Here is a 20049-nt window from a genome sequence, read left to right on the forward strand (position 1 = left end):
CCACGTCGAAGGCATTCGAAACAAAACTAGAAGAGTATGGAGGCAGATCCAGAAGGAACGGCATTCGCATTAGTGGGGTGCCCAAGAGCGGAGGGACATGCGGCAGATCTCTTTTTTGAGAACCTGATCCTGAAATACCTACAACCCAGTGGACTTTCAAACTATTTCTCAATTGTAGGAGCCCAACGAGATCTGGGAGGAAGACCTAGACCTAGATCTTGGTTGGGGAGGGATGACAGGAGCTCTGCAATGTTGGGGATGCGGGCTGTTTATAAACTGTCATGCAGGAAGGGGGGATGAGATTCTTCAAGTTAATATCGGAACTACAAACCACACAGTTTACATAAGTTGGGGAAGGAATTGAGGTAATTTTTGCTAAAATGTTATGGCACACTATACACAAACACGACTAAATGACAAGGATAAGCTCTCGCAACTACATATGTGTTCATCTAAACAAGGTACAATGACCAAAAGTTAAAAAGAAGCGCAGAAGCAGGTTCTTTGGTGTAAATCTTCTTGTCACAGCAAGTTGTTTAATTTTCTCCAGACTTGAGAATAATACAATCGCCGACACGTGTTTCGTCGTGTGCGGTTGAGTCACACGACTCTTCAGGGCTTCACTCCAATTCCAAAGTGTGGTTGGAGTAAGTCTGGGTCTCTAAAGGCTCACTTTCACGCGATGGGTTTTCTGTATTCATAAGAAACAGTCGAAGCTGTTTGACAAAGTGGTCAGTTGCAGTGTATGGATAGAACTATTGTAACCCACTGGTAATTTCCATATGAAAATATAGCGCTGTATCTCGCTATTCTGTAAGGCGGGTAGCCGGGAGGGGATTCTATATAGCGCCAAGATGAGGAAACGGGTCCGTGACCTCTGCGGTGGTGTGCCGCTGTAGGCAATCCCTCCTCTGTTGTTTCCCGGCGGTCGTCTCTCGTGTACGAACCAAACACTGCGGCGATGGACAACAGCAAGGCGACAGCATACAACCCAATCTCATTACTATTTCCGTAATCACTATCACATCAAGGAAGGAGTGATGAGAGATACACACTATCAAACTCCGATGGCGCCTAACTATGAAACCATCCCTCGGTCTACTCTCCTGGAATGTTAATGGGCTAGAATCCGCAGAACAGAGGGCTGCGTTTGACAGAGGGATGGGAGGACAGAAACCCGTTATATGCGGACGATATTCTGCTCTATGTGACGTCGCTGCATTGATACAAAATTACAACTATGCAAATCTTCAATTTTTCAATCTTCAAATCTTCAATTTTTTTTAGAAATACTCTGATTATACCATCAACTAGTCCAAATTTGTACTATTTATCCTCCACGGATCCACCCCAAAACTACAGCCGAACTGTGCAGTGACGGTGATTGAGGAAGGTGTCCGCAACTTAGGACTCTATGCTACAAGGAATCCAGCCCTCCTCTATAAACACAATCTACTAGGCCACCCTTAAACGACCGCAAAACGAATCACGACACTGGAGAGCTTTACCACTGTCCCTGCTAGGCTGGACTGCCCTTTTATGATGCCCTGCCACAATGCTTTTATAGGCTGCAAAACACACCCTTCCCAGTCCCGGAAACGTACTTTACTACCATAGAAAGTGAGATGAGAACACTACTGTGGGATGGGAAACCCCCATGGATAGCCATACAAAAACATATGAAAGGATCGTTTGATGGGGGGATCTCCCTGCTAAACATCCGAATGCATGGGCGGCCCGACTAGCAGGGGTCAACCAGTGGGTGCACGGGTCGCGCAATCACCCTGCGTACCAGATGGATAGACTACTCCCACAGACCACAGACATGCGCTATATACAAATCCCACACATCAGCTTTTAATGGGCCCAACACAACAAAAGGTCAATCTTTGGCACCAAGTGACCAAAAGGTTGGGATGGCAAATTAAAGTGACTCAGTCCACACTTCTATGAGGCAGAAAGATTAAGTCTAATAAAAGAGAGAGGGACCCCACGACCAAAGGGATGGGGTACCAGGTAGACTCTTAGGTCAAGCAAAAAATCTTTTTGGGGCACCTTCTTAAAGTAACAGACGTTTGACAAACCATTCAAGGCAACAACACATAAACAAAAAACATACTATACTTATGAGGCAAAACACAAGTGAAATTATGAAAAAAGTCCTGGACAATTTATTATGCAATGCAATGTTTTAAAAAACAATCATTCAACAATGGTTAAAAAAAGATTAAAAAAGGGGGGAAGAACATTAGAAGTAAGGAAGCAATTAATTCCTATTGGTAAGAAGGAGGTAGAGACAGAAAATTAAATTCAGAAAACAATGTCAGAATTATTTTCTAAACAGTTAGTACACAATCCTCCTTGTTTTTTATGCGCGACGCGTTTCGGTGGAGTCTAAGGTCAAACCACCTTCATCAGGCTTACATGAAATGCTTTCCCAACAATTTCTTCATACTATGGATTAAAGCAAAACTGCTCCGGGTAAGTATCTCATATGTTTAGCAATCACCAGTAATCCAATGAGTTAACCAACTTCTCAGGGTCTGATTTCTTGCTAGGTGTTAGTAGAGATGCAACAACGCGGGTTCGACAAGCGTAATCACCGCAGTACGGCTGCTGGGCTCTCACGTATGTTTAAAATTGATTAAAAAGGTATCTCCAAATACACACGGTAGGCGTAATGCGTATGTGTAACGCAACTGTCTCTACCTCCTTCTTACCAATAGGAACTACCACAAGCACCCTCTCCACCCTGACTACGACTTTGTCTTTCTTGATGACGACATCTTCGTCAATAGCTCATACACCTAGACCATCACCACTGTAGATTACTCTGACCTCGTCACGACAGTGAAGATGGTTCCTCCATCGACGATAACTAAGTCTCTCCTGTTGAAGGAAGACACTGCTCTTTTGATGTTGCTGTTGATGACCTAGTCAATGATCCAGTCAACGAGAGGTAACATTCAAAAACAAGACAACATAAAATATTTAACTACTGCAAATACCTCTCCAAGCATGGTATCCCCATTGCTACAAGCCCATCTACTGGATGAAGAAGATTCGCATGAGGATGTGCCTTTTGGGGTTGTGCACAGCCCATCCGAGCTGCATGTGAAGTGCCAGGAAGACTATTAGGATGAGGGTAAGTATGAGGAGCAAAGACACTACGCCCCTCAAGACCAATACCACCAGCAATACAAAGACAAAATGGTGTGTCTGTCTTCTTCATTAGTTACAGATCTGTAATTCATGCTCTCCGATTACAGGAAGCATTTCAAACCAACTTCATCTACTACTGTACATGCTTCATCACCTGTAAGATCTCCATTCGGGCATCCATCTACTCCACACCACAGATGATTGTTACTGCCTACATGGGTAAGACATACTCCACAAACAGTTCTCCTGCAATACTCAGCAACATCTGATGACAGAGAAAAGGGGAAGCTCTGCGAACCTCATACGGAATGAGATAATTATCTATTACCTAAAACATCATCTCCATCACCAACTCCAGTGGATTTCCCACTTGAAGTCATTGGGGCATTCCATAACCTGCTAGCGAGGGCAGAAAAAAGGTTCAATCAGCCCATGCCAGCCATGCAAGCGGACTGCTTTCTGTATTATTTCAAGGAGCCCTTTCGGAGAAGTGTGAGAGCTATGCCCATTGTGAGCTACAAATGGCAGGAGGGCTTAAAAGTAATGAAACATCTGGCAAGAGTAACTGCAGTCCTACAGTGCTTGAATAAAAAATGCAAGGCCACAGATTGATGGCCCTGCAGGTCTCACTGGTCATCCAAAGCCTGATTCAGATATCACACAGGCAGCCCAGCGTAAGAATCCCTCAGCGCTAATCTCAGAGCCTCCAAACAAGGATGCAAATGCTACTTACCATTATGCATCTGTTCTTGGCATGTAGGGCTGCTGACATTCATATCTGTGCATAGATCGCCGCCTAGTGTTGGGTCCGGATGATTGCACATTGTTGTCCTGGAAGAGTCTTCGAAGTATCACGAGATAGGTGGCTCCTCCCCTGGACTACAGTGCGCATGGGCATCGCCTCCATCCCCAGATTGTTTTTAGCCATTGGCAGAGATGGAGTGAAGTATGTGAGTGATGACCATGCTATGAGCATATATATATATGAATACTGCAGCTGCTACAGGCGCCGGGGAGGAGGGTGGGCGATATGAATGTCAGCAGCCCTACATGCCAAGAACAGATGCATACTGGTAAGTAGCATTTGCAGTTCGAGGCATGTGGGCTGCTGAATTCATATCTGTGCATAGAATACATAGCAGTCCTCCCATTATTGGCGGCCGCCCGTGCCAGCTGCAGCAGTCTGAAAAAGTGTTTTGAGAACAGCCTGACCAACAGCTGCCTGCTGTTTGGAGTGCACGTCTACACAGTAATGTTTAGTAAAAGTATGTGTGGTAGACCATGTGGCTGCCCTACAAATATCTTCTAAGGGAATGTTACCTAGGAAAGCCATAGAGGCCCCCAACTTTCTGGTGGAGTGGGCTCTTGGTGGAATTGTGAGAGTGCGTTTAGCCTTAGCGTAACAGATCTGAATGCATTTCACGATCCACCTAGCGATACCAGCTTTGGAGGTAGCGTTTCCCTTGTGGTGTGAGGCAAATGCAACAAAAAGTTGCTTGGTCTTACGAAAATCCTTTGTCCTGTCAATGTAGTACATTAAGGCTCTTTTAACGTCAAGGGTGTGGAGCATCCGCTCCGCCAGCGACTCTGGGTTTTGAAAAAACACTGGCAACTCAATTGTCTGGTTCATGTGGAATTGAGATACAACCTTGGGTAAGAATTTAGGGTTAGTGCGGAGCACCACCCTGTTAGCGTGTACTTGGAAGAAAGGTTCTTGGATGGTGAGCGCCTGCAACTCACTAACCCTCCGTAGCGATGTAATTGCTACTAAGAAAGCCACCTTCCAAGTCAGAAACTGAAGCTCACAAGAGTGCAGTGGCTCAAAGGGAGGACCCATCAGCCTTGTAAGAACCACATTGAGGTTCCATTCCGGAGCTGGTGGTGTCCGTGGTGGAATGACCCTTTTGAGTCCTTCCAGAAAAGCCTTGATAGCAGGGACCTTAAAAAGTGATAGGTGTTGCCTATTCTGGAGGTATGCTGCCATTGCAGACAAGTGAATGCGGATGGAAGAATACGCCAAATTGCATTGGTACAGGTGGAACAGGTAACAAATGATGTTCTGAATGGAAGCATCTAGCGGGTCAATATCGTGGTTTACCCAGTAAATGACAAACCGTTTCCATTTAGCCGCATAACAAGCTCTAGTAGTGGGCTTCCTTGCCTCCCGAATGATGTCCATGCAATCGGGGGGAAGATTGAGGTAGCCAAACTCTAGGACTTCAGGAGCCAGATCGCCAGGTTGAGCTGTTGCGGATCTGGGTGCTGAATGTCGCCATGGCTCTGCGTCAGAAGGCTGGGTGTGAGATGAAGCCTTTGATGCGGTACCACGGAGAGTTCCAGAAATGTGGTGTACCATGGTTGACGAGCCCACGTTGGAGCAACCAGGACGAGAGTCATCGAGTGCTACCTGAGTTTGCGTGCCACCAGCGGTATCAGAGGTGCTGGGGGAAAAGCGTACGCAAATCTGCCTGACCAGTTCATCCACATCGCATTGCCCTGCGATTGCGGGTGTGGGAACCTGGCGGCGAAGCTTTGGCATTTTTCGTTCTCCTATGTGGCGAACAGGTCTATGTCTGGATGACCCCACCTTTGGAAGTACGGTTGGAGTACTGATGGATGTATCTCCCACTCGTGCATTTGGTGGCTGTGCCTGCTGAGCAGGTCCGCCATCTGGTTGTCTTTGCCCGGGAGATGCTCCGCCATGAGGAAGATGTTCCTCTGAATGGCCCACTTCCACATGCTCTGAGCCAGATGAGACCGCTGCGGAGAGTGTGTGCCCCCCTGCCTCTGAATGTAGTACATGGCCGTCATGTTGTCCGTCCGGATCAACACGACCTTGTTGCACAGATGTACTTTGAATGCCTTCAAGGCCATGAAGATTGCCATCAGTTCCAAAACGTTGATGTGCATCTTCCTTTGCTGTAGTGTCCATAGTCCCTGCACTGTGTAGTGGAGTACATGCGCTCCCCATCCCTGGAGAGAAGCGTCCGTTGTCAGGATAATCTGTGGCACAGGCTCCTGGAACGGTCGGCCCTTGCAAAGGTTTTGTGGATTCCACCAATGCAGAGAGTTGTATGCCCGACCGCTCACCAACACTAGGTCTGTCAGTTGCCCATGAGCCTGAGTCCACTGACGTGCTAGGCACTCCTGAAGCGGACGCATATGTAGTCTCGCGTGTGGGACGATGGAGATGCAGGAGGCCATCATGCCTATCAACTGCATAAACACCTTCGCTGGAAGCGAGTGCTGAGGTCTGAATCGTTGGATCAGCGTTTGGATACTGGCGATTCTCACTGAATTTGGCTGCGCAGTGGCTGCCAGAGTGTCTATTGTCGCGCCCAGATACTGCTGTATATGGGCGGGTTGGAGATGGGATTTTGGATAGTTCAGCGAGAATCCCAGATCGTGCAGGAGATGAATGGTGCGGGACACGTGGTCGGCGCACTGCTGTTCTGACTTTGCCTGAATGAGCCAGTCGTCCAGATAGGGATAGACGTGGACGTTCTGGCATCGTAGATGCGCCGCCACAGTCGCCAGGCACTTTGTAAAGACTCTTGGCGCTGTGGTGACCCCGAAAGGCAGAACCCATAACTGGTAGTGCTGGTCTTGAATCGTGAATCTGAGGTACTTCCTGTGGGAAGGATGCAGGGGGATATGAAAGTATGCATCCTTGAGATCCAGCGTAGCCAGGAAGTCCCCCTGTCGAAGCAGAGGGAGGACTTGCTGCAACGTGAGCATATGGAAGTGCTCCGATAGAATGTACCAGTTGAGGGGCCTGAGGTCCAGGATGGGCCTGAGGGATCCGTCCTTTTTGGGGATTAGAAAGTACAGAGAGTAAACTCCTGTTCCCCTTTCTTGCAGTGGAACGAGCTCTATTGCCCCTTTTTGCAGCATGACTTGAACTTCCTGCTGCAACAAGTGCAAGTGTTCGCCGGACATAGGACGGTTTCTTGGAGGTATGTTTGGTGGAGTGGAAGTAAGTTCCAGACAGTAACCGTACTGGATAAGAGATTTGACCCACCTGTCCGTGGTGATGGATTTCCACGCGGGCAGGAACTGCTGGAGTCTCCCCCCGACCGGTGTTGTGTGGTCGGGGGGCAGTGACAAGGCGTCACTGTTTGTTGGTGGAGGAGGACCTGGAGCTGTTGTTTCCACGTCCCCTGCCTTTGACGTTGTTGCCCCTGTAACCACCTCTACCTTTGTTGGTGTATGAGGTTTGGGTGTTGCTCTTATAGTACTGCGTGGATTGTGATGCCTGACCCCTTGAGGTGCCTCTGTTATTGGAGCGGCGAAAGGAACCACCCCGAAACTGCTGAGACTGGAGGGCCCCCATAGACTTAGCAGTGTCCGTGTCTTTCTTCATTTTTTCAAGGGTCGTATCCACCTCGGGGCCAAACAGGTGGTCTGGATTAACTGTTTGGTTCAAGATGGTTGTCTGTATATCTGGTTTGAAGCCTGATATTCTAAGCCATGAATGTCTCCGCAGCAACACGCTAGTGTTTATCGCCCTGGAGGCGGTATCAGCCACGTCCAGCGCACATTTGATGGAAGCGTTGGTGATCAGCTTCCCCTCCTGAATCAACATTTCACCTGCCTCCTTGTACTGATCAGGTAAGTGCTGCAGAAGTGTTTCTAGGGTGTCGTAGTGCGCCCTATCGTAGCGTGCAAGTAGGGCCTGCGTGTTTGAAATGCGCCAAATATTAGCTGCCTGCGCAGCAATTCGTTTCCCTGAGGCTTCAAATATTTTTGACTCCTTGTCTGGGGGAGGAGCGTCACCCGTGGTCTGCGAATTCGCCCGCTTACGTGCGTTGGATACAACCAAAGAATCCAGTGGCAAGTGTCCCTTGATGTACGTTGGATCCGAGGGCGCTGCCTTGTATTTTTTGTCAATACGAGGATTGATGACTCGCGCCCGAGTGGGCTCCCTGAAAACCTCTGGCGCGTGCTTCAGCACTCCCTTGAGCATAGGCAATGTCTTGACTGACTTTTCAGCCACTGAGAAAGTGTCAAACAGAAAATCGACATCCACAGGATCTGCATGTAGGTCGACATCATGATTAGCTGCAGCTCTCTCAATCAGAGCGTTGAAGGCTGCAGAGTCCTCTGTTGGAGAAGTCTTCGCTGCAAAAAGCTGCGGTTCATGACCCGACTGAGGGTCCTCAGGGTCGCCTCCGGCAGACCAAGGTTCATGTACCTCCTCTGGATCCGAGTATGCTAGATAATTGTACTCGTCCTCCTCATCTCCGTCACTTTCCCCAGCGTTAGAATGCGTCGGTGAAAGTTCCAAATTATGTGGAGATGCAGGCTCTATAGGGGCAGAAGTACCCGCAGAGTCCTTCTTGTTCTTGAGTGGAATACGAAAATGTTCCAACACCGGCTCTGTGGTGATCTTCCTTTTAAGGAGAGAGAGCTTCCCGGTGTTGGCGTCGATGATAACCTCTCGACGCTCCTCATCTGCGAGTGGCTGGAGCCGAGGCTTCGGCACTACCAATGACGCCTTGGGCGTTGACACCACCTTCAAGGGCACCCCGGCCCCATGCCTCGGAGCGAAAGCCTTCGGCGTCGTCTTCGGCGGCAGCGTGAAGTGGATAGGCGTCTGCGCCTTTGCCGGCTTCGGTGTAGGCTTCGGCGCCACATCCTTCGGTTCGGGAGCCACAGCGTCCTTCCGAATCCGCTGCAGGGACTCCACGACCTTTTTTGTTAAGGCCGGGGAGGGCTGGACCGGCTCGAGCGATTTCCCCGAGTCCGGAGTCGGGTCGGCGAGAGGCACGGTCTTCGGAGCCGACACATCACCATCCTTGGCCTTGACGGCCGGAGTCGGCGCAGCCAGAGCTTTGGAGTCGTCCTGACGCTTCTTCGGAGCTTTCTTCGGGTCATCGACCTCGACCACCTTCGGCGCCGACGCGGCCGCGTCGGTCGTCTTCGCCTTCGACACCGGGGTCTTCGGGTCGGCCATGTTGGCGTGGCTCTTGATGTCGGCCATTTTGAATTTCTTAGACATTGAGGCCTCTGGAGCCTTCTGTCCCACCAGTGTGACTTTCACTTTCGGTTTCGAAACCGTTGGTGTGGACCCCGATGGCTTCACTTTCGTTTTCTTCAACGGGAGTGGCTCATCAGAAATGTCCGTGGCCGGGCCCGGAGGCGAGGCCGTGGGACGATTAATGAGGTCTTGGGTAAGGCCCGAAGGCGATCCCTCGACCTGGGCCGTATAGTGGGGGTTGACCCCTGAGTCAGTTTGAGGATGCTCCTCCTCCGAGCTATCCTCCACGGTGGCAATGGCCTCATCGTCGTCCCCTACCTCACCGACGACTTCATCAAACTCCTCGTCTCCCGCGTCGTAGTTTTCTTCCTCCGACGCCGGGCTAGAGTCCGAAACTTGAAAGAGATTGTCGTCTCCAACGTCTTCTTCGAAGATGTTGTCTGGCGGGGGCGCCGATAACTGGGCCTGGAGTCTAGCGGCCCGACGAAGCTTGAGAGTCTTCTTACACCGGAACTTTGAGCAGGCCATACACCTGGCCTCATCATGGTCCGGCGACAAACATTTGTTGCACACTGGGTGCACGTCGAGGTGTGAATACTTTGAGGTGCACACCGGGCACCTCTTAAACGGAGTTCGTTCCATGTCTGGAGCGTCGTGTAGGCCCGTCCGCGCCGACAGCACGCGGAAGGGCAGCAAGAGTTCGGAGCTGAAGAACAGACAAACCCGAACGAAAGACAATACCGACGCCAAGCCTAAAGACCCTTAGGAAAGTTAAACAACTATCGATTCCGACAGAGGGAACCGAAACACATCCGAACCCAATGGCGGTAAAAAACAATCTGGGGATGGAGGCGATGCCCATGCGCACTGTAGTCCAGGGGAGGGGAGGAGCCACCTATCTCGTGATACTTCGAAGACTCTTCCAGGACAACAATGTGCAATCATCCGGCCCCAACACTAGGCGGCGATCTAAGCACAGATATGAATTCAGCAGCCCACATGCCTCGAACAGGTAGGCTCCTTGATAAGTTTGGTAAGCAGTTTTTACTCACGTCAGCGCTTACGGCAAGGGAGGTGAATTCCCTGGTGGTTCTCGGATATGATCGCAAATGTGGTCCGAAATTGCTTCATATCTGGAACAGCTTCCAGGGGACATCAAAACAGAGGCCAAAAAAGTTTTACAGGAAAGAGAGTGCACATCATCGGAGGTGCACAGAATCCTAAAGCCAACAAACATGATGTCAGCAAAACAGGAGGTCAGAAGGCAAAAAGTCAGGGGAAACCATGCCAAGTCTAACACCTCTACTGAGGAAAGTTGAAGGTCAAGCACTTCTGCAACCATCCTTAACACCATCACAAATTAGGCAGATTCCTGTGTGGAGGGGAGAGGCCACTGGACTTTTGTAGGTCCAGAAATAGGTTCTCATCACCAAATAGTTATGATGTGTCATCGCCGTCACCATCTTGTAGTTGAGTTGGGAGCAATGTCAATAGAGGTTGTGGAGTATTCGCTTAGAAAGGACTATGGGTTCCTTCTCTAGCATCAGCGGCCTCAATGCTGCTGTCAATAAAGAGGCCCCGGGCACAAACATCAGTGCAGTAGGGGGAGAACAGGGAGCAGACATTGGTCCCGGAGTTGGGCCGACCCCGGATGCGTATCGAGAGGTGCATGTGGCATCAGGGACCGATCAGTCTGTGGTAACCCAACTGGAGGCCTCCACAGGGCACAGAGACGCACCAGAGGGATCCTAAAGAGTAGCAAAGATCTGCAACATAGCCTCTTTGAAGGCTTTAATCTGTTGCAGCATCGTCAATGGTCCTGAGAACTCTGGCTAGACGGCGTCTCCCATGGGGATCAGTTCTGAAGTGTGAGACTTCGAATGAGACTTGGAGGAGTACTAGCATCTTCATGACTTCTCCTGGTGAGATTGGGAAGCCATGTTTTATATTTTTCGGTTTCTCCTTTTTCAACGGAACCTGAAAAACTGTAATGGGACAGCAACCGCTCTCAGGGACAGCATCGGGATCTAGAACGCTTCTGCAACTTTAAGCGAGACCAGGGCTTCAGAGTTTTTCTGTCGTGCTCAGTGACGTAGAATTTGGCTTTGCAGTCCCGGTTGGCCTTCGGAATCATCCAAGAACATTTATCACACAGTCAAATCATGCGAGAAGCCCATACACCAGAAACAGACCTTGAAATAGGTTTCTGGAAACTCTTGCAGAGTTTGAAACCTGTCGTTTTGAGGAGGAGACATGTCGCTTGCACACTGGACAAATTTTGGAAAAGAAGTCTGCCAGGATGACAGAAATCAAGGGAGAGAGCTCCAGATCTGCATGGGAAGGAGCGGAACGAACAGAACTGACCTTGAAGCGCAGAGGTGGTGGTTACATTGTGGGCCTGACATCTCTTCTGGGGCCGGACCGACCTGATGAAGAGCTGCATGATGCCACCAATGTGGGCGCATGAGGGAATTGCGGAGAGAAAAAGAAAATTGTGCCAGGAGGTAAAGGTGAGGAGTCTGCAGTTAGAAGTACCATCATTGCCCTGACCAGTTCACACTTTCTTTATAAACTAGTGGAAAATAACATACCACCTATGGACCTCTGGTACAATCCTTCAATATTGGCAGTTCATACATCCTTCGGTCAAGTATGATCTGTACTGTGCTCGTACTGGCACATTGGCTATCCCTCACTCTGATTACATGGTTGGTGGCTGATCAACCCTGCCCTGCTCCCACCCATTCTCCCTCAGTCGTAAATTTAGGCATCATCTTTGATCAACAACTTAGTTTTTAACCCCACATAAACAAACTCACTTTTACCTGTTTTCCAATAAAAGTTCATTAGGAAAACCCTATCATTTTCCTGGTGACAATGGGGAGAAAACTAATAAACCACTGTCTCCTCCATGTTAGACTGTTGCAATTCCCTCTTTGTAGTATTCATGAGAATGGAACTGAAGAGACTTCAACTCATTCATCTTAATAAGCAGACTCCTATCACTTACCATATAGTCATTTACATTGGCTTTTCATTCAGAAACACTGCCTATTCAAGACTCTTCACTTTTGTGACAGAGCCCGCCATAGTCTTTCTACTGTGATCTACATGACCTCACTCTTTTCTGCATTATTCAATCAAGTCCTCTATGTTCCAGTACTGCTATTTTGTATCAGTCCCCAGATACAGAAAGGAGCCCTTGGGCAGGTCATGCATTTTCATTCATCATAGCTCAGACCTGAAATGCTATTCCTTTCAAAATGATATCAGAGAAAGGGCAACTTGAATTTCACAAAGCGGACTTATTCTCTCTGTATTGCTCCTTACCCTGTTTTAATCCCCTTCTTTGCTAGCGCCACAATGCTCTTTCCGTGTGAATGTGCATGCTCTATAAATGTAAATATCAATATTTCGTCTGCTCTAGATACCTCATCTACTTCTGCCGCTACACTGAACATCACCAATCATCTGCTTTATCTGTAGGTTTCATAATTCTGCAAATAAGCTGAAATGAGAATCCAAATGTATTGAACATAATTGGAAATGTACCTATGGTGCCAGTAATAAAATAAGAACATAAAACGGTGTTATCCAAATATTCTATTGGATAGGTGTTCAACCAGTACTGCTGCAAAAGAATCTTAAATGCAAACACTGTAGGAGAACAGTTGAAAAATAAGTCGGAACAAAGACTTGCGGAGGGGTCAGAAGATGTTGGATTTAAATCCAACACCTTCCCTACTGTAGAACATACTGGAGTTGGAATAGTAAATTATATTATTCTAACATCCAACGCCCCCTCTAGACCGAGTCATTGTTACGACTTGAGGAGTAATGGTGTGCGTTGTAATTGCCTGCGTGGGGAAAAGGATGCTTAGTGAGGTGGTATATTCAACTAATATCCTTCTTGATTGTGAGCCTCAGTTTATCTCTCATTCTTTCTGTGAGCAATCAGAGAAAATATTGCAGATGAATTGTCCCTAGTAGTCAGTTTATTTTCTTCCTATTGAAATGCCAACTATCCTTTGGAAAAATGTTGATTTAACAGAACACCCCAGGCTAAATCAACTACTTGATCAATGAAAGCCACATTCTGCCCTAGATCTGATCTCTGTCCGTTTTCTCCATCAGTTGAAAGCCATGCTGTTAAATCCCCTTCTTGACATTTTGAACTCCTCCCAAGCCTCAGGAAGTGTTCTAATTTTTAGAAATCTGCCACAGTACTCCTCCTCTTGGAGAACCCTAGTCTTGATCTTCTACTAATTATCATTCTATCGGGGGCGGAGCTTGTCGGCGGCAATGGCGGACGAGTAATCGCTGAGCTCCGCGCCGCTGCCCTAGTAAAATCCTTCATAATCCTTCACCAGCTTGCGCCCTGACTCCCGAATCCGGTACCTGCTATCCGCGACACCCGGGCATCCTCTGGTGCCCGAAATCGTGCTTGCGGACGTTGCGGAGCGCTCCGACAGTGGAGCATAATCCTTTGGCGAGGGGGGCTGCGAGCCACGCTCCAGAGTAATTTTGTGGCCGGCCTGCGTGCTGCGACGTGCGGCCCTATGAGGTGGCTTGGGCCAGTGATGTCAGAGGCCTGGGCGCAGGGAGTGCTGCGGGCCGAAAATCGAAAGGGGAGAGGTACACTACACCCAACCTCTCCCCCCCCCCACCCCCCCCCACAGACTAGCGCGCCTGGACAGCTGCTGGGCACAGTGGGCCCTCCTCTGCGGCGAGGCTGTGCTGCCGGTGGGGCGCTCCAATGCAGGCCTCCCGGGACTCTGAGGTTGGCGCGAATTGGGGAGAGATGCAGAGGAGAGTCCTGCAGTAGTGGGGGCTACTGTACTACCGTAGCAGCAACAGTGGAGGACTGGTGGCACTTGCCCTAGAGTGTCCATATCAACGCGAGACACAGCCGCAGCATTCCTAAAACGGATGGCCATAGACGGTGATCTGGAGGCCTAATGGCCGACACTGCAACAGATTGACTGCGACCACAGCTGCACATCCCTAAGGTCACCTGCCTGACATTGATAGCAAGTGCGTTGTTGAGGCTGAGAGAGGGCGACGGTCTCCCCCCCCTTCTGCTCCCCCCCCTTTGGGCAGGCTTGGCGGCACGACGAGCGGACAGCACGGCAGACGCGGCGCCCACGCCACTGCGGCCGGACCTTTGTGGGGATCACCTGTAGCGCAGCGGTTGGGTAGCGGCGCTCCAGACCAGCGGCACACCAGGGAACGATCTGGTGGGAACTCTACACCAGACGCCTTGCTGGGCACTGCAACGGAGTTGCACTTCCGCAGTCTATCTGCCCTAGCACCAAATTGCAGCCCGGCCAGCCAGAGATGACTGCAGGACATTGACATGGGGAAAGGTGATAAAACCCAGACCAGGCTCCCATTTGAGCAGCGACGCGCCAAGTCCACAGACATTCCAGAGACAGAGGTAACCAATCCGGCGGGCGCAGTGGCGAATACGGACTACTCGGACATTAAAAATATGCTGCTGGCCATGGAAAAAGGCCTTCAGGACAGTATGGCGTCGATCGGCTATAAAATAGACTCACTCACCTACCGAATGGACCGCATGGCGGAGCGTGTCGACAAACACGCGGAGCGCCTGGACATGTCCGAACGACGCCTAACAGAGGTCGAGGAGGCGCAAACGGAACTGGATACAGACCGCAAGAAACTAGGGAAACTCATGCAAACTCTCCAAGAGAAGACGGAAGATTTGGAGGCGCAGTCGAGTCACTCTAACATACTCATCACAGGCGTTCCAGAGACAACACAAACTGGCGTTATGGAAAAATTTGTGGAACAGCTCCTCGCTGGGAGAGTCATTTTTTTCGCCAGTGTACATAGTGGAACGCGCGCATCGCTCTCTTGGCCCGCGACCTCGCCCAGGGGCCCCGCCGCGTCCCATCATCACCAAGTAGGAGGAGGGAGTGGTGATGACAGAGGAAGCAGACATAGCTAGAGTCTTTACGGCCTATTATGCTGAACTATATAAGTCTAAAAGCGGAGACCTTGAGTAAGACATCATCGACTACCTTGACCATATTGATATTCCCTTGCTGACCAACGCGCACAGGGAATTCCTGATGCACCCGATATAGAAAGATGAAATCATAGAGGCTTTGACAGGTATGCGTTCTGGCAGTGCACCGGGTGTAGACGGCCTCACTGTAGGGTTCTACAAGGGCTTTAAGGAAAAACTACTCCCGCACCTCTCCGCACTCTTCGATGATATTTGCGTGGAGGGTAGTATGCCACAATCCATGAGGGAGGCGTTGCTGGTCGCGATACCAAAACCAGGCAAACCTCGGGACAATGCAGCTCATATAGGCCGCTTTCCCTACTAAATGTAGACATCAAACTGTTAACTAAAGTACTGGCTAATCGTCTGGCGCTTCTGGCGCCCCTGCTGGTCGCCCCTAAACAGGCCGGTTTCATTCCCATCAGGAACCGAACATATAACATCCGAACGGTCCTGGGCATGATGCAACATGTGCGGCAGGACAGGAAAGCTTTGGCTGTATTTCTAGACATGGAAAAAGCTTTCGACTCCGTTGAGTGGCCATTCATGCGCTTGGTACTGCAGCGGATGGGCCTGGGGCTACCATTCCTTCAGATCATAGGGGCACTGTACAACTCCCCGAGGGCTAGACTCCGCCTGGGCAATCTGGTGACCAGCGATTTTCCCATCAGTAGAGGCACTAGACAGGGGTGCCCACTTTTGCCCCTACTATACGCCCTGGTTGCCGAGCCGTTAGCCTGTGCACTTCGAGAGTATCATGGCAATGAAAGCATAGGCTTCCCCACATATAAAATATTGGTGACTATGTACGCGGACGACACTTTATTGTACGTCCGAGACCCTGAAAACAACTTGACCTCAGTGCTGAGAGAGGTGGTTCGCTTTGGCGCACTATCGGGCCTGAAGGTCAACTGGTCAAAATCACTAGCCTTTCCCTTATATCCGATCACGCAGATTATCGAAATGGAATATCCACTGCAATGGACCACTGATACAGTCAGGTACCTAGGAATACAACTCCACACCGATGCAGAGATACTGTTTAGAGCAAACTACGGCACGGCCTTCAGCAGGCTGGAGGTCGACGTTGAAGCATAGTGCAGGCTCCCCCTCTCACTACTGGGGCGTATATCCATCATGAAGATGGTGGTGTTGCCAAAATTCCTGTTCCTGTTTATGACCCTCCCGATAGTACTCCCTAAATCCTTCTTCAAACAATTAACTCAGCTCATGATCAAGCTGGCTTGGGCAGGGAAGCAGCCCCGGGTCAAGTGGACGGTACTCACATTACCTTATAGTATGGGGGGGCTTTTTTTTTTTTTTTTAAACTGGGTTTTGTATCGCGCCAACTCACCGACAGGTCTCAAAGCGCTACTGACCAAGTACAGCAACAAAGATGAAATAAGAGTATAGAGGTGTCTGATCTGGTAGCCGACTATTGAGATGGGAAGGCGTCTTTAAAGAGTAAGGTTTTCAGGGACTTCCTAAAATGGAGAAGATTAGGTTCTCTGCGAAGCGCCTCCGGTAACTTATTCCAGATGGTAGGAGCCTGAACTGAAAAAGATCTGCCTCCTTTTGTTGTTAACTTGAAACGTGGAGATAGCAGAAAAGATCCGGACGATCGCAGGGCGCGCTTATGTTCGTATATCTCGAGCCTTTCTTTTATGTAGGCTGGCGCCTGTCCGTGGATTGCTTTGTGGCAGATACACATACTCTTAAATTCTACTCTCTGCGCTATAGGCAGCCAATGTAGCCTATAGAGCAGAGGGGAGGCATGAGTCCTCCTCGGCAGTCCAAAGATCAAGCGTGCTGCGTCGTTCAGGATAACCTGAAGACGGTTGATGGAGTTTTTTGGAAGGCCGAGGTACAGCGCGTTGCCATAGTCTATTCTAGACACTATAGTGGCTGAGACAATGGTTCGCAGCATATTCCTCGAGAGCAGGGGGGCGAGTTTACGCAGTTGCCTGATCAGGTTGGTGCAGGAACCAACTACAGCGGATACTTGGTTGACCATCGAGAGTTCCTGGTCAATTTTCATCCCAAGACTCTTGACACTAGGGCACGGCCTTGGGGTAGGTCCTAGTTCTTGTGGCCAAAACAAATCATTCCAGGGGGAAGTAGAGGTTGAGACTACGAGCACTTCCGTTTTATCTGGATTGATTTTCAGCAAATTGGACGACATCCAATTCACTGTAAATCGTAGTATGTCTTGGGCCGAGGACTGAGCCGATGGTGTATTATCGATACTCAGCAACAGCTGCGTATCGTCGGCATAGTTAAAAACTTTACAATTCATGTTTGCTTAGTGCCCCGGACTTGGTGCTATATTATAGAGTGGCACAGGCAGCACACCTGCATACCTGGCTGCACGGCGATGGCACTATCTCACATGTCCGAATGGAAACAATCTTTGCTAACCCCCTCTCGCTCCCATCCACGATCTTTAATCCGGTGGATCGTAGAACTGGCGTATAAGACTCAATCGCCGCTACTAATCATGCATGGCACAATCTCCTACAGTTGCGGGGACGCTCTACTGTATACCCCAATAATGCCAGTGGACTGGGCCAGATGGCTGGCCCCTGTCAAAGAGAAAGGAGTCGTAAGTGCACTACACAACATAGGCATTACAGTGGCAAGAGATTTGTTCCAAGACGGGACAGCCAAGACTTGGGAGCAAGCGACAAATAACAGAGAAGATGCGCCACTGCTGACCCGCTTTCAGTTCCATAGGGTGTGGCGCGCGCTTACAGAATTGCTAGGTGAGGATATGGCTGAGCCGCCTGAGATGCCGGAACTCATGTATATCATCAAAGCGAAGACTCCTCGGAAATTGTTGTCCAACTTGTATAAAATATCACAGGCGCACAGGGAACATACATACACAAAGGCACGCCTTGCATGGCAGACTGACCTGCAGCTAATGATAGATGATGACATGTGGCGATACTGCTGCACCAACACTAGGAAGCTATCACTTAACGGCAGACACCGGCTAGTGCATTTCAAGTTCCTCAACATGGTATACTACACACCAGCCCGGCTGCGCAGGTACGGCCTCCGCGACACTGCGGACTGTGTGAGATGCCATGCCTCAACGCCGACTTCATGCACCTGGCATGGCAATGCCCGGTAATATGGGAATTCTGGGATAAGGTCTTTACGGAGATTAGTAGAATAGTGGAAATAGAACTTACACCTGACCCTGCACTGGCGCTCCTGGGATACACCAAGAAACTTCCAAGGGCCGCACGACGATTAGTGGACATGGGGCTGCTGCTGGCCTGAAGGGTAGTAGCCTGCTGCTGGATGCGGGGCCCAACGCCTACACCTAAAGCGTTGGGCACAGGATCTGCTGTACACAGTCTGAAAACTACAGCGAACTGCTTCCTCCTACCAGTCGCCCGAAAAACTTCTGGGGGCTATACCAAACATACCTTACAAGCAGTAGCGACACTCATACCGCGGAGGGCGAACAGCGACCCTAGACTGTGGATATGGGAGGAGGGGGGGGGGGGGGGGGGGGGGGGAATTGACATACTGGTGTGCCGGGCAAATACCGCATGGACGTAGCTCTGAGGAGGACTCCCTCTGAGGAAGGAGGGATGTGTAGACCAGAGGCGTACATGCTTGTAGTTCTAGCGCGAATGCCGCCTGCCCATCTAAGGGTTGTTGGCTAAATGGCTGTGTATACACCTGACGGAGGATTGTCACACTGTTGCTCATACAGTACTTGTAACTAAAGTCAGACTAGGGGGAGGGGGATAGTTGGAATGTAATGTTTTATGTGTTGTAAACTCAAACACATTAAAAAAAAAAATTATAATTCTATCAACCTTCTACCTGCCACAGATAAGATTACGGAATCATATGCGGCTAGATCTTTATCCTTATTTCTAAAATGCAATCCTACAATGAGAATTTCCAATCTAAAAGAGTTACGGAAACTGTAATTATCGCAGTACTATATTACTTTCATCTAACTACTGATGCTGACATGTTAATGCCCTGATCTTTCACAGTCAACTACAAAGTTCAACTTTCATCCAGAACTACAGTTATTTCAATCTGTTTACACGATTTTAATCTGTACACCTATGCGGATGCATCAAACTCATATTTAGAGTGAGTTGTCGTCCTGCAGATGATTCCTCTCTGAAGCATTGTCTATCAGAAGTAAGAATATCTATGAATCACCACTGGCTTAAACGTAACACGGATAAGACAGAAATCCTGATTGCTGGTGTAAATCACAAACTTTGACAATGTTCATATTGCCACCAGTTTTTGACCATGCTCAATCCCACTAATTCTGTGAAAAGTCTGGGGTAAAAGCAACCTATTCTCTACCAATGGATTGACAAGTTGCCTCAGTGTTTTTTGCCTGCTCCGTTTTAAAGAGGAACATTTAAATGTTCTTTCCCTTTCTTTCTGTAGGTTGACATCAGGCTTTAATCGTGGAACTATTTTGAAGAAGGTGCGTGCATCCTCCTATATAATTTGAAATATTTTCTTATTCCATTATACACGTGTTTTGTTACCATATTATAAAGAAAGTAAGTGCTCCTGCTTCTGTGTTGAATCTTATTTAATTCTTCATAACAGGTTTCCATCAGGTTTAAAATTCTGACTGTAGGAAGCCATCTTGGACTGGTTGACAATGTAAAAATTATTTTCCTAATACTTTATATTAAAAAAAAAACATTCAAAGGTGGCATCCCTTTCAAGTGTGAGTGCCAAAGCAGTTGCCATCTTTGAATGCTATTCTATATGACAAAAACATCTTAGGATAGCTGTCCAAACGTATGCGCATGGATAACCATTTCTGAATGCTTTTTTTGCCATAAAGTATGCCTATAAGCACTGACAAAGCGGC

General features: G+C 49.0%; 1 protein-coding gene across 1 annotated transcript in view; it reads right to left on the reverse strand.

The window, feature by feature from the left end:
- B4GALT1 (beta-1,4-galactosyltransferase 1) overlaps nt 1–20049 on the reverse strand; it is a 503885-nt gene that overhangs the window by 49804 nt on the left and 434032 nt on the right. The window lies entirely within an intron of this gene.

The sequence above is a fragment of the Lissotriton vulgaris genome, chromosome 3_1 (genome assembly GCF_964263255.1).
Source record: "Lissotriton vulgaris chromosome 3_1, aLisVul1.2, whole genome shotgun sequence".
NCBI classification, from domain to species: Eukaryota; Metazoa; Chordata; class Amphibia; order Caudata; family Salamandridae; genus Lissotriton; species Lissotriton vulgaris.